The sequence below is a fragment of the Otolemur garnettii genome, unplaced genomic scaffold, assembly GCF_000181295.1.
Source record: "Otolemur garnettii isolate 467f Iridium unplaced genomic scaffold, OtoGar3 scaffold00077, whole genome shotgun sequence".
NCBI classification, from domain to species: domain Eukaryota; kingdom Metazoa; phylum Chordata; class Mammalia; order Primates; family Galagidae; genus Otolemur; species Otolemur garnettii.
Genome location: NW_003852472.1, coordinates 9,332,797 through 9,347,456, shown reverse-complemented (window position 1 = coordinate 9,347,456; position 14,660 = coordinate 9,332,797). Strand labels below are relative to the sequence as shown.

General features: G+C 42.5%; 1 non-coding gene and 1 pseudogene across 1 annotated transcript; both read right to left on the bottom strand.

The window, feature by feature from the left end:
- Positions 1–3,613: 3,613 nt before the first annotated feature.
- LOC111726739 lies at positions 3,614–3,709 on the bottom strand (annotated as a pseudogene).
- Positions 3,710–4,849: 1,140 nt separating this feature from the next.
- LOC111726740 lies at positions 4,850–4,949 on the bottom strand. The gene has a single exon (XR_002774443.1). It is a non-coding gene; the product is annotated as a small nucleolar RNA U13 (small nucleolar RNA).
- Positions 4,950–14,660: the final 9,711 nt, after the last annotated feature.

Below are 14,660 nucleotides of genomic sequence, written 5' to 3'. Positions count from 1 at the left end.
CCTTCACCCATTAGAAGCTTGGAAGATCCATTAGAATAGCTGGTTCTAAAACACACATGAAAACATACATTAGAAAGATACTCACCGGTTACATGGTTTTCAAAAAGTGAACTGAAGTATTTGAGAAAGAGTAGTACAATACATGGATGCACCGCCTTTGTTAGAAAAACCTCTCTTGGCCTGTATGCAACTTTCAGGCCAAAAAGACCCTATAGAGCTATTATACAAGTAGTATCCTGTTTGTGAAAAAGCGTATCATGGGGCGGCGCCTGTGGCTCAGTGAATAGGGGGCCGGCCCCATATACCAAGGGTGGCGGGTTCAAACCCAGCCCAGGCCAAACTGCAACAAAAAAATAGCTGGGTGTTGTGGCAGGCACCTGTAGTCTCAGCTACTTGGGAGGCTGAGGCAGGAGAATCGCCTAAGCCCAAGAGCTGGAGGTTGCCGTGAGCTGTGACGCCACAGTACTCTACTGAGGAGGACAAAGTGAGACTCTGTCTCTAAAAAAAAAAAAAAAAAAAAGGAAAAGAAAAAGCATATCGTGATGTGATTTGTTTTAGTGAATTGAAGTGTTTAAGGAGGAAACATCATTGCATTAGACGCTAATCTCTTTGTTGTGAACACATGAGTCACATTAGGAGCTTATAATTCCCAGCAGAATAACTTATTCTACAACCCAAATGAAAGCATATTGTGGAAATACGCATTGTTACCAGTTTGTTTTCTTTAGTTCTTTTGAAAGTTTGAGAAGAAAGCAGTGTGGTAACATGAACACACTCCATTTTTAAAAATACATCTCTCTTGGCCTGTTTGTAACCATACAGAAAAATAGACCCTATCATTGCCTTCAACAAATGGAAGCCTGCTAGTAAAAGATGTGTCATAAAGTGATTTGTTTTAGTGAACTGAAGTGTTTAACAGGAAACACCATCACATTAGGACCCAGTATGCTGGGTGTAAATATGTGTGTCTTTGCCCATTAGGAGTTTATAAGGCCTACTAGAATAACGGTCTAAAACACAAAAGAAAGCATGCATTGGAAAGGTGCATTGTTAGCTGTTTTTTCTTTCTTTTTTTTGCAGTTTTTGGCCAGGGCCAGGTTTGAACCCGCCATCTCCGGTATATGGGGTTGGTGCCCTACTCCTTGAGCCACAGGCACTGCCCTAGCTGTTTTTTCTGAAATAAATTGAAGCATTTGAGAAAGAAGTGGTGTGGCATCATGAATGTATACTCTTATTAGAGACACATCACTCCTGAACTGTATCCGGTGTGTTTCAGAAGCAGGATTGGCCTGCTCCAAGACAGACATGACTGTCAAGTCATGTTTTTCCAAAGCCATGAGATTTCTAAGAGAACACAGGGAAAGCAGAGTATTTGGAGAAGCTCTTCCAGAGGCCCTCTGCTGGAGGCCTGAGCAAGTTTGAGGAATCTTACCAGAAGATCAAAGGGTTTCCTGGAGAATGTAATCACCCCCAACCTTGCTGCACCCTACCTCCACCCCACCTGCACCCACCTAAATCACAGTCCCTCTGTCTCAGTGGAAACAGTGGCAATCAATGGCTCCTCTGCTGCTTCCTGGTGCACCCGCATTCCCCACTTCCTCAGGAACACACAAAGTCTATATCCCAAAAGAATAAAATGGAAAGTGTAGACAAAATAAACGTCATCTTTCTTAAAAGGCCAAGGCCAGGCAAGGTGAACTAGCTCTCATCTTAGGAGAATCATGTAGCTGACACATTGGGCACTGACACTGAAGAGCTGGTTCTCTTCTTGGCAGAAGGCCTGCCAAGTCAGGTGGGCAGGATTATCACACCCATCCAGTAAGAAACAAGTGTGGCAAAGGAAATCCTCACAGAATGGATCCCCGAGAATGCTGCTGTCCTCAATGAAGTGAAAAATGTTTCTGTTTGATAAGACTGACCCAGAGGAACAAAAGCCCAGGCCAATGGAAAGCAGGGAGGTCATGAAAAGATGGGGGACACAGAATATAGGCTGGCACCCAGGCAGGGGAAATCACTACCAAGTGCCACTGGGATGCCACTGTGGATAGCTGATATAGCCTGAAAGGCCACCTTTGGAGGGAACAGTGTTCTCCCACCCTGTTCTCTGCTTCTCCATCATGCAGCCATGGCCAGAGAGGGTAAATGTGGCCTCAGGGCATCAGGGGAAGGGTGTTAGAATCTCTTTCCCAGCCATTTCTCCGCACCTCTCTTGCATGTACACACTGAGTTTGTAGAGAGGTGGTGGTTGCCACCTCCAGGACAGGCCTCTAGGCAATGGCTGTTACAGTGATGGCCGGCAGCGGTGTAGTGACTCAGGCCTACGCTGTGACAAGGTCAGCCTGAGCTCCCAGAAAGAAGACAGAGGTGGTGCCATCCGCAGCCGGCAGGCAGCGGGTATGGAGGGGGAGACTGGGCTTGGGTGTCTGGGAAGGTGGAAGGAGCCTTCACAGGACCGCGGGCCACACCCTCCGCATCCACTTCTCAAGACCCTTCTGAGCAGAGCTCTGGGTGCCCAGCAAAGGAGTTGTGCTGTGGATGCTGTCCCGGGGGAGGTGGTGACCTAGGGGCAGGTGGGTGGCGGGGATGGAGGCGGAGATGGACTGGGGTGTCTGGAAGGGAGGGTGGTTTTTTCACTTTCACCCCATGTTTTCTTTTTTATCTTCTTCTTTTTCATTTTTCCTTTTTTACCGTTTTTCTTCTTTTTTTCTTTTTACACATCAGACGGGTGATGTGCTGACCAAACTTTAAGAGCGAAGGCATATGAGCTAGTAAACAGACGATTATCACATTTAGGAACCACAAAAAGATCTAGTATGACTTTCTAAAAGTTCTTTTTTCATATATATATCTTATTAATTAAATATCTGCGCTGAGAACGCGCACCAGAATTTGTGAGCAAACCTGGGACTCAGCTGCAGATGCCAAGACCCTTGTGTCGACCACAAGTCAGCCTCAGTCCCAAGGTGTCTGCGGATGACCACATGTCTGTGACACACGTCCGCAGCGTTCTGAATTCGACCAGATGTCCGAGGCTGTCTTTGTGCCGAACACAACTCTAGGGGCCTGGCTTGGCCTCAGGGCCCGGCTTGGCGGCGGTGCCCGCATCACCACTAGGTGGCGCCTGTGGGTCAGTATTCTTCCCTCTGGAAGGGCGAAGTCCCACCGTATTCCTCCCCGAGTTTGTTTCCTCGGGTTGTTGACTTACTGTTACTTACTTGCTACATGACCAAAAGTATGGCTTTAAAAAGCTTTTCCCGGGAGGCGCCTGTGGCTCAGTGAGTAAGGCGCCGGCCCCATATACCGAGGGTGGCGGGTTCAAACCCAGCCCCGGCCAAACTGCAACAAAAAATAGCCAAGCGTTGTGGCGGGCGCCTGTAGTCCCAGCTACTTGGGAGGCTGAGGCAGAAGAATCGCCTAAGCCCAGGAGTTGGAGGTTGCTGGAGCGACTCCGCTGCACTCTACCGAGGGTGAAAAAGTGAGACTCTGTCTCTACAAAAAAAGAAAAAAAAAAAAACACCCAAAAACCCTTCTCCCCCATTTTTCTTGTATATCTTTTTGCTTTTTCACTTTTCCTTCATTTCCTTTTTTAAGCTTTTTTTCCTCGTTTTTTTCACATCAAACAGGTGATGTGTTGACCTGTTCCAGGGCAGAGGCACATCTCCCACGTGTGTGAACTGGAAGTCATCACGTTTATGAACCACAAAAGGATCAGGTATGACTTTTTTCCTTTTAACTTTTTATTTTTATATGTTATTAAACACTCGCACTGAGAACGAGCTCCTGAGTTCGTGTGTTACACCCAGAGTCAGCTGCGGATGCTGTGTCCCCTGTGTCTACTGCATGTTGGTTTTGGTGGCCACCGCACCAGTTGGTTGACCGGATGTCTGTAGCAGGTGGCCGCAGCGCCCTGCGGTCAACCAGATGTTTGTGGCAGACTTTGGCCTAAACACAGCCCAAGGGGTAGATTTGGTCGCCATGACAGGTGGTAAATAGGTGGCACCTATTCTTCCTCCTTGAGAGTGGGTGATGTCCCACCCTTGTACTCTTCCCCAATTTTGTTTCTGTGGATTATTGACTTGCTGCCACTTATTTGCTGTGGGGCCAAAGGTATGACTTTTTTTTTTTTTTACTTTTTTCTTCATTTTTCTTTTTTATCTTTTTTCTTTTCATTTTTCCTTCTTTCCCCTTTTTAATGCCTTTTTCCTCTTTTTTTCTTTTTTTCACATTGGAAGGTGATGTGCTGTCCAAACTTTGAGAACTCAAGCACATTTCATACATGTTTGTGAACAGGCAGTCATCATGCTTACCATCCACAAAAAAGATCTCGTATGACATTCTTTTATTATTTTTTTCATACACATATGTCATTAATTAAATGTCCTGCACTGAGAATGAGCTTTTTTTTTTTTCCTATTTTACCATGACTTATCAAGAAATGAGAATGAGCTCTTGAGGTCACATACCACCCTGGGACTTGGCTATGGTTGTCATGTCTCCTGTGCAGAATACATACTGGCCTTGGTCCGAGTTATGACTGCTGGTGGAACAGATGGCTGTGGCCAACTTCCGGCCAAAGACAGCTCTTGAGGCAGACTTGGCCACTATGGCTGCATCACCACTAGGTGGTAGCCGTGGGTTAGTATTCTTCCCCTGTGGGAAGGGGTGACATTCCACAACTCCCATTCCTCTCTGAACTTGTTTCTCCAAGTAGTTGACTTGCTCTTACTTGCTATATTGCCAGTGGTATGACTTATATTTTTTCTTTTTTCCCCTATTTTTTCTTTTTTTTCCTTTCTTCCTTTTCATTATTTTCTTTTTCTTTTTTTAGTTCCTTTCCCTCCCTTTTTCACATCAGACAGGTGATATGCTGAACAAACTTTGGGGCCAGAGGCACATCTAACGTGTGTGCAAGTACAGGCAATAATCAGGCTTATGAACCACAAAAGGATCTGGTATGACTTTTTTCTTTTTAGTTTTGTTAGTCAGCTAGAAATCCAGCTATCCTGGGGAGGAGAGACCTCCCTGCCAATCAACCAGTGCAAACTACAAAAGTACGGAGAAGACTCTCTAGCCTAGCAACAGGCACAATAGTCTTAAAGGTGACCTAGAACAGCCTTAAGTCTAAATATCATGTCATTAGCTTAAATCTACATTGTGGTCTACACTCTCCTCCTCAGTGGGCTCTCAGAGAGGCTCATGGGAGGGCCACATGCACAATAAGATTCTGGTTTCAAGGTCACATCTGAACAAGGTAGGCCCAACCCAGGCAATATAAAGGAGAACCCCTAGCCATATTCAAAGCCTTGTTTTGTCCCGAAAATGGTCAGCAGAGAACAGTGGCTGCCCCATGGAACTCTAAATCATCCCATCATTTTACAATTAGACCTCTTTTGCAAAATGGAAGGAAAATGGACCAAATATGGTATGCACTGATTTTTTTTGTTTATAGGAAAATTCTTAGTGGTGTAAGGTGTGTACAGAACTAAGTAACGCTGTGATATTAAGAGATCCTCCTCAGGTTCCCACCTGTTCCATGCTCCTCATACTCAGGGAAGCCTAGAGGGAGTCCTACAAAGAGGGGGTCATCCTGTCTTTACCTCTACCGGGGGGAGGATGGCTCAGCTCTTACCCTTGCTATAAATAACAGGAAGCTCGGACCAACCCTGGTCTTTAAGCCCTTTAGTTTAAAAGAAATAGGAAAACACTTTCTAATATATATCGAGGCTCAAAGCCACCAGGCAAAATGTGGTCAGGTAGTCAATTATTCCAAGGTCTCTGCCATAACCCAGGGACCCAAGGAAAACTCCATAGCCTTTCTGGATTGATTCTGAGAGGCAATAAAAAGCATGCCATTCTCAATCTTAATATCTATGAGGGATGAGTGCTATTAAAAAATAAATTATTGGCAGTGTCCATAGCTCAGTGGGTAGGGTGCTAGCCACATACAACAAGGTTGGCAGGTTCAAATCCGCCTGGGCCAGCTAAAACAGCAATAACAACAACAACAAAATAGCCAGGTATTGTGGTGGGCACCTGTAGCCCCAGCTACTTGGGAGGCTGAGGCAAGAGAATCGCTTAAGCCCAAGAGTTTGAGGTTGGTGTGAGCTGTGATGCCATGGCACTCTACGCATGGCAACAGCATAAGACTCTGCCTCAAAAAAAAAAAGGTGTTGATCCAGATAGCACCAGATATTAGGAAAAAAATTCCAAAAGCTTGTCAAGGACCTTACTACCTCCTTGGATGACATGGTGACTGCTAGTAATTCTATTTTCTGTAGCAGAACCTCTGAGTTTGAGTCTCAGGCTTGGGGAGGGAAAGAAGGAATGTGGCCAGGCATGAGCAGTTAAGGGCAGCACTGGAGCCCCCTTTTGGACCAAAAGCCAAAGCTTCCACCAAAGGAAGTGACCTCTGGTGCTTCATCTACTGATGGGAAGGGCATCAGGCCAAAGACTGCCCCAAGAACAGGCCACCCAAGTCCCCCTGACATTAGTGCCATCAAACAGGTCACTGAACTGTACTTTGTCCTATGAGACCCTTCCAGGAGGGGAGTTGGTCCCCAGGCTGGATTGTGGAACAATGAAAGAGACTGCAGGTGACCATCACTGGACTAGAGCCAAGGGTAACCCTCCTGGTGGCAAGTAGGCCAGTAAATTTCCTTCCTGATACGGGGGCCACCTGCTCTGTCCTCCTCACCTACCCTGGAAAACTAAATACTCAGTCCTGCATAGTCACCAGCGTTTCTGGGGTATGATCTGCCTATTTGAGGGTGAGAGTGATAGCAGCCTTATCTTTATTCATACTGGAGCATGGAGGAAATTAGAGATTGGGGACCCTGAGCCTTCCAAGAGAAAAACATCCAAGAGCAAAATAGAGCTTAGGATTTTAACTGAGCAAAGAAACAGCAGCTTAGCTTTAGTATTTTAATTGTAGCTTTGCTGACTAATATAAGGTGACGCGATTTTAACATTGGTAAAGTGGAACACCATTGATGGGGGTAGGGAGGGTGGGAGGGCACTGGGACCCTCTAGAGGAGGGGATACTTGTTTGTTCCAGTCAGTTTGGCTCCTTCTGAGGTAATTGTCCTTGCCTAGAAGTGAGGAAGGGAGCGAGTATCCTTCAGATACCAATTCCACCTGGGAGACCTTGCCCAGTAGGGGAGTAGGGAGTTTACATTAGCCTTTTCATTTCCAAATAAAGTTACATTAACCCCTTCATTCCCAAATGGAGTTACATTAACCTTCTCAGCAGCTGAAAACCGTATATTCCCTTCCCATTCTCCCGCCATTTCCTAGCTTGTTAGGCATTCTTTCCAAAAATTGGGACTTTTTAAAAACGTCGCAGGACCCAGGACAAATTGTTAAAAATCAGGACTGTCCCGCCAAAAGCAGGACGTCTGGTCACCTTAGACGAATAACAAGTCTGTGCAATTCTTGCAGAAAACAGATTTGAGGAAGGAAACAGAGACTGCGACTTGCCTGCCTAAAGGTTAAGTGGCCCAGGCACATTGGAATGCAAATGGCTGTGTGCTTGCAACTTGGCAAGGTCTGACAAGTAATCAATCTAGCCTGGGGGCCTCAGCTTTCCTTGTAAAGGGATATGCCTCCAGCCCTGAAGCGGGATGGACCTCAGAAACCTTAGGAGAGAGCTGGGTATTGCAAAAGTTACTGGGAACAGTGTATGCAACCCAAACCCACACAAACAGAGGGAGGACCTCTGGGGCAGAGAAGAGAGGAAGGACTTCTTTCTCTCCCAGCTTCCAGTGTAGGCTTTGGCATCAGCCTGTTTGCCCCACAGGAGAACAAGGGGTCTAACAGCCCCTTTGGACCCCTAAAGAGCAAGGGCAACCGAGCGTGGGCACATCCTTTTTGCCTTACGGTTATGTTCCTTGTTTCTCAAGAATACATGGGCTAAGTATAGTTAACTATCAATTAAGGAAGAAGCATATCTATACCTACAGTTGCTATGTATGTATGACACAAATAGCCCACACAAACAGCTGATGTTTGCTCAGATCTCCATAAGCTCACAGACCCACTCACCTAAAATTGGCTTTGAGAGAACTCAATAAAAGCTGAGTGGTCAAAGCACAGGGCACTTCGATTGCATCTCATCTTGGATAATAAGGGACCCCTTGGCCTATCTTTAAATTTTCTCTCTGTTTTATGTCTTTATTTTCCCCATTTGGTTGATTCCACTTTACTAGGTACCCCATGTTCCTGGTGAGGGGCTGGTCCCCAATACTGGAGACCACTAAATTCACTATGGTAGCTTCCCTTACTATTAGGAACTTCCATGGGGTCTCAAATAGCTGCATATTAAAGCTCCAGGCTCTGTTTATAGGAAACCCTCACTTAAAAATTGAGACCTGCTCTGGACTTAACCCTACCATTCTTCTTCCAGAGAAGAGACAATAGTAGAACCAAGCAGGCTAGTGCATGATTGTGAAACGGTTATACTCTACCACCTCCCCTGAGCAGATCTATCCTTAGTCTTCATCCCTAAAGCCCATCAGTGAGAAACCACACAGGAGGAAGAACCAGCAAAGAAACACAGGCAATGTGAAGAATCAGAACAGATCAATTCCTCCAAGGGATTGCAATGTAGCTACCATAGAAGATCCCAATTATAAAGAAATTGTGGAAATGAAACAGAAATGGAAATCAGATTATCAATGGCAAAAATGATGAAGGGAATTGAAGGGAAAGTGGAAAATTGGCAAAATGAAATCCAAAAATTGACCTAAGAAATTAACAAAGGACAAGACAAAGCCTCTCAGGATCTGGACAAATTTAGAAAGAATATAACAGAGCTTAGAGAAGTGAAGAAGCCTTTCATTCAGTCTTTCATCCATAGGGAGTTTCAATATGTAGCAGACATTTCAATAACAGATTAAACCAGAAAGAAAAAAGAATATCAGACCTGGAAGATAACACTCTCAAGCTAACCCAGTTCTTTAAAGAGGCAGAAGAAAGGAAAGTAAAAGTAGAGCAATCTCTTCAAGAATTATGGGACTATACAAAGTGTACAAACATGAATTATACGTATCCCTGAAGGAGAAGAAGAGAGTTCCAGTGGTATAGAAGCCACTTGGAAGGTGTTGCATACACCTTGTAGACTGCTATTGAACCCTTGGTCATCCCAGTTCAAAAAAAGCATCTCCTAGACACATTGTAATTAACTTGGCAAAAGTCAAAATGAAAGAGAAAATTCTATAAGCTGCCATGTATAAGCAGCACCTGACCTACAAGGGCAAATTCATCAGGATGACTGGGGATTTTTAAAGTGAAACTTTACAAGCCAGAAGAGAATGGGTTCCCACTTTCAATCTGCTCAAGCAAATCAACTGCCAGATAAGGATTCTGTGTCCTGAAAAACTAAACTTCATATTCAGTGCATAAATCAAATCTTTTACTGACAAACACACATTGAGGAAATTTGCCACTACCAGACCTTCTCTGCAGGAAGTACTCAGACCAGTACTATATGCAAAACAACACAATGGATCACTAGGCAAGTAATCATTTGGAATCAAAAAGATAAACCCTAGCTTCCACAATGGCCCAACTGCTAAAACAAGGCAACAAACCTCAACACAACAAGATGAACAGAAATTCTCCCTACTTAATCAATTCTCTCAATAAATGTGAATGGCTTGAACTCCCTAAGGAAGAGGCATACGCTGGCAGATTGGAGACAAAAATATAAGCCAAGTATTTTCTGATTTCAGGAAACACATTTAACCCATAAGGACAAATTAAGACTCAGGGTGAAGGGTTAGAAAACAATATTTTAGACGAATGGAAAACAAAATAAAGCAGAAGTAACAATCCTTTTCACAGATACAATTGTCTTTAAATCTACAAAAGTAATGAAAAACAAAGATGGACACCATATATACTATGAGAACACTATAACAAGAGGACGTTTCAATCCTAAATATTTATGCACCCAACATTAACACCCCCAGATTTATGAAATGAACCCTACTTATTTGAACAATATGATATCGTACAACACCATAATTGTCAGAGACTACAACATCTCACTGACGGTACTGGACAGATTCTCTAAGGAGAAACTAAACAAAGAAATGATGAACTCAAACACAAGTGTTGATCAAATGGGCTTAACAGACATACAGACATACTCATTACCAGTGAGTATATGTTCTTTACATCAGCTCATGGATCTTTCACCAAAATTGGTTCTATCCTAGGACACAAATCAAACTTCAACAAGTTTAAAAAAATAGAAATCATACCATGTATCTTCACAGACCACAATAGAATAAAAGTAGAACTCAATTCTTAACAGAAACACACATCCCCACATGAAGTCATGGAAACTAAATCACCTTTTCCTGGGACAAGGAGTAGATAAAGATGGAAATCATTAGATTCCTTGAATAAAATGATAATAAAGTCATAAACTATCAAAATCTGTGGGATATTGCAAAGGCAGTCCCGAGATGTAAATTTATTGCATTAAATGCTCAGATCCAGAAAACTAAAAGAGTGCAAATCAATTATCTGATGAATCATCCCAAGGAACTGGAAAAAGAAGGGCAATTCAATCCCAAACCAAGTAGAAAAAAGAAATAACCAAAAGAAGACCAGAACTACATGAAATTGAGGGGAAAAAAAAACATTCAGAAGATTAATGAAACAAAATGTTGGTTCTTTGAAAAGATAAATAAAACTGAAAAAGCTTTGGCCAGAGTAACTAGAAACAGAAAACTGTAGTCACTAATGACCTCAATCATAAACAAAAATGGCAAAATAACAACAGGTACCATAGAGATACAAAAGAGCATTGCTAAATACTACAAAAAAATTATGTCCAGAAATTTGAAAATATGGAGAAAATGGACCAATTCCTGGGAGCACATTATCTCCCTATACTCAACCAGTAAGAAAGAGAACTCTTGAATAGACTAATATCAAGCACCAAAACTGCAACAACAATAAAAACAACTATAGACCAATATTATTAATAAATATTGTTGCAAAAACACTCAATAAAAAAGGAGAAATAACAACAGATACTACAGAGATACAAAAAAGCATCACTGAATACTACAGTACATCACTGTATACTCAATACAATCTTAGTGAACAGAATTCAGCTGTATGTTAAAAAAATAATTCATCACGACCAGGTGGGCTTCATCTCAGGCACACAAGGCTGATTCAACAGATCCACATGTAGCTTACAAATCTGTAAAAGTACAGAAGTAAAAACAAAGACCATATGATACTCTAAATAGATGTAGAGAAAACATTTGACAAAACTCAGCATCATTTCTTGTTAACAACTTAAGAAAATAGGCATATATGGGACATTTCTTAACCTGATGGAAGTCAACTATAGCAAACCTATAGCCAATATCAAATTGAATGGAGAAAACTGAAAGCATTTCTGCCTAGAATTGGAACCAGATAAGGATGTCCTGTATCACCACTGCTGTTCAGTATAGTGCTGGAAGTCCCAGCCAATGCAATCAAGCAGGAAAAGGATATCAATTATATCCAAATGGAGACAGAGGAGGTCAAACTCTCGCTCTTTGCTGATGATATGATCTTATATTTAGAAAGCCCTAAGGACTCAATGAGGAGACTTCTGGAAGTGATGAAGAAATACAGTACTGCTGGGCGCAGTGGCTCACACCTGTAATCCTAGCACTCTGGGAGGAAAAAGCAGGTGGATTGCCTGAGCTTACAGGTTCAAGACCAGCCTGAGCAAATGTAAGAGTCCTAAAAACAAAACAAAAGAAACAAATAAAAAAAAAAATAGCCAGGCATTCTGGTGGGCACCTGTAGTCCCAGCTACTCCAGAAGCTGAGATAAGAGAATCATTTGAGCCCAAGAGTTTGAGGTTGTGGGCAGTGCCTGTGGCTCAAGGAGTAGGGCGCCAGCCCCATATATCAGGGGTGGCAGGTTCAAGCCCGGCCCTGGCCAAAACTGCAAAAAAAAAAAAGAGTCTGAGGTTGCTGTGAGCTATGAAGCTACAGCACTCTACCAAGAGTGACAAAGTGAGACTCTGTCTCAAAAAAAAAAAAAAAAAAAAGAAAAGAAAAAGAAATACAGTAATGCCTAAGGATATAAAACCAATGTTCGCAAATCAGTAGCCTTCATATACACCAAGAACAGTCAAGATGAGAATCAAATCAAAGATAAAACACCCTTCCTTCACAATAACATCAAAGAAAATGAAATACCTTTGAATATACTTAACAAAAGATGTGAAGGATTTCAACAGAGAGAACTATGAAACCCTGAGAAAATTCCAAAAGATGTTAACTAATGAAAGAACATACCACTGTCATGGCTGGGAAGAATCAACATGGTTAAAATGTCTACCTTACCTGTATCAGATATTTTAGGGACTAATGGAACATATTCTAATTCCACAAAGCCTAAAACATCATCGTGGTTCACCATTCAGAGTAGGAGCTCATGGAATTTGGGTGATCAATGGATTTTCAGCTCAGATTTATCTCACAGTGGGCCCAGTGGATCTCCAAATTCACCCCGTGATTATTTTCCTAGTCTGGACTGTATAATTGAATATATATACTTATCAGCTGTAAGGCGGAATCCCTACATTGATTCCTTGATTTGTAGAGCGAGCACTCTTAATTTTATGCTAAAAAAGGCCAAATGAAAGTCATGAGAACTGGCCCTTACTTAGGAAAATAGTAAATTAAAAGCAACACTAATCACTGGAAAAATTGTACAGACTAGCACTACCATGAAGAACTGAAAATATGTAAGACTGAAAAGCAATGCTTGTGAAACTCTCCAATAGGAGGGGTATTTAGTGCTTCTTTTGCATTGAGCAAAATGTCATATTTGGTGTATATATAAGTTTTTATGTTTAATTCCTTGCTATGTGCTTTACAAACATGCTTTCCTGCTCATTCCCAGAGCAAACGAAAACAAACAATCCAAGCTTGATGAAGTCTATCTTTCCCAGGGCTTTATAGTAAAGTTTGAGCCACTCATGCTGAGGAAAAAGTTGTAGCATACTAGGAAGTTGGAGTGATGTATTGCAGTCCAAGAAAGTGTATTCCTTTTGGTATATTCCATTCCCAACTCTGAAATACAGACACCTTAACTCCCCCAGTTTATGAAGAAACTGGAAGAACCCTTACAGTCCCTGTTATACCACCAGATCGTGTGGCAGAGAGTAACAAAATGGATGTTTAGTGAACACTTTAAGCGTCTTTCAATGGAACAGCTTCCAGCTTTGCTGGAAATTACCTTCAGCAAAGCAGAAGAATTTATACTTACATATTTAGACATGGTGCTCCAAAGCAGGAAGTGCTCTGAACATTACAGATCAAATCTACCCCAAAATAAATTGGCATAAGCTTCAAGGAAGCATGAAAGCAGCCTTATTGTGCATTTTATTTTATGGTGTTTAAGTGCATAGTAAATAGATGTATCAGTCTGGAAAAAAAAAAAAAGAAAAATGTAGGAGTGAGGATTCCCACCACATCCCCGTTCAACTTGCCTTTCTATCTTGTACAGATGACAAATGGATCTTGGAAAATGACATTGAATTATTATGAGCTTAACCTTGTGATGATTTCAATCGCGGCTGCCACACCAGTTTTTGTTTTATTACCTGAACAAATTAACACATCCCAGAGGATGTGTACCTGGCATACAGCCACTGATCTGGCAAATACCTTTTACCTCATTCCTGTCAATGATGTTTAACAGAAGCTGTTTATTTTCAGCTCACAAGATTAAGAATACATCTGCACTGTCCTACTTCAAGTATATACCAACTCTACAGCTCTATGCCATAATATCATTTGCAGGAATCTTGATTGATTTTTTTTTTTCTTTTTTGGCCGGGGCTGGGTTTGAACCTGCCATCTCCAGCATATGGGGCCAGCGCCCTACTCCTTTGAGCCACAGGCTTTGCCCCCTTGATTGACTTTTTTCACACAGGATATCCTCCCTGTCCTTTATCCTTATGACATTAAGCTGACTGGATGTTTTGAGCAAGAAGTAGCAATGACTGTAGACTTAATGGTAAGAAATTTGTGCATCAGAGGGTAGAAAATAAATTAAACACACGTTCAAGGGCTTTCTTTGTCACTGCAATTCCTAGGGGTCTAGGGGTGTAAAGCATGTCCATATCCCCTCTACAGTGAAGGGTAAGTGGCTACATCTGGCTTCTTCTACAACTAAAAAAGAGGCACAACACCTACTGGGCCTGTTTTGATTTTGGAGGCAATATGGTCCTCTTGTGAGTATTGGCAAAACTTTGCAATTTGCTTTCTCTAGAAAGCTTTATGTGCTCTCAATCAGCATCCAACAGATGGTTCTGTTTCTCCCATAGCCAAGATTTATGGGTCCAGGAATCAAGGGATGGAAATGGCTATGGCACAACACTATTGTCCCTAGTGACTCACTAGCAAAACTTTTACTTCTTTGTCTCACAACCTTTTGCTCTGCTGGCCTAAAGGTTTTAGTTCCAAAGAAAGGAATATTTCCATCAGAAGAGACAACAATGATCTCACTGAAATGGAAGTTAAGATTAGCACCTGGGGCTCGGCGCCTATGGCTCAAGCCGCTAAGGCACCAGCCACGTACACCTAAGGTGGCGGGTTCGAATCCTCAGCCCGGACCCGCCAAACAACAAT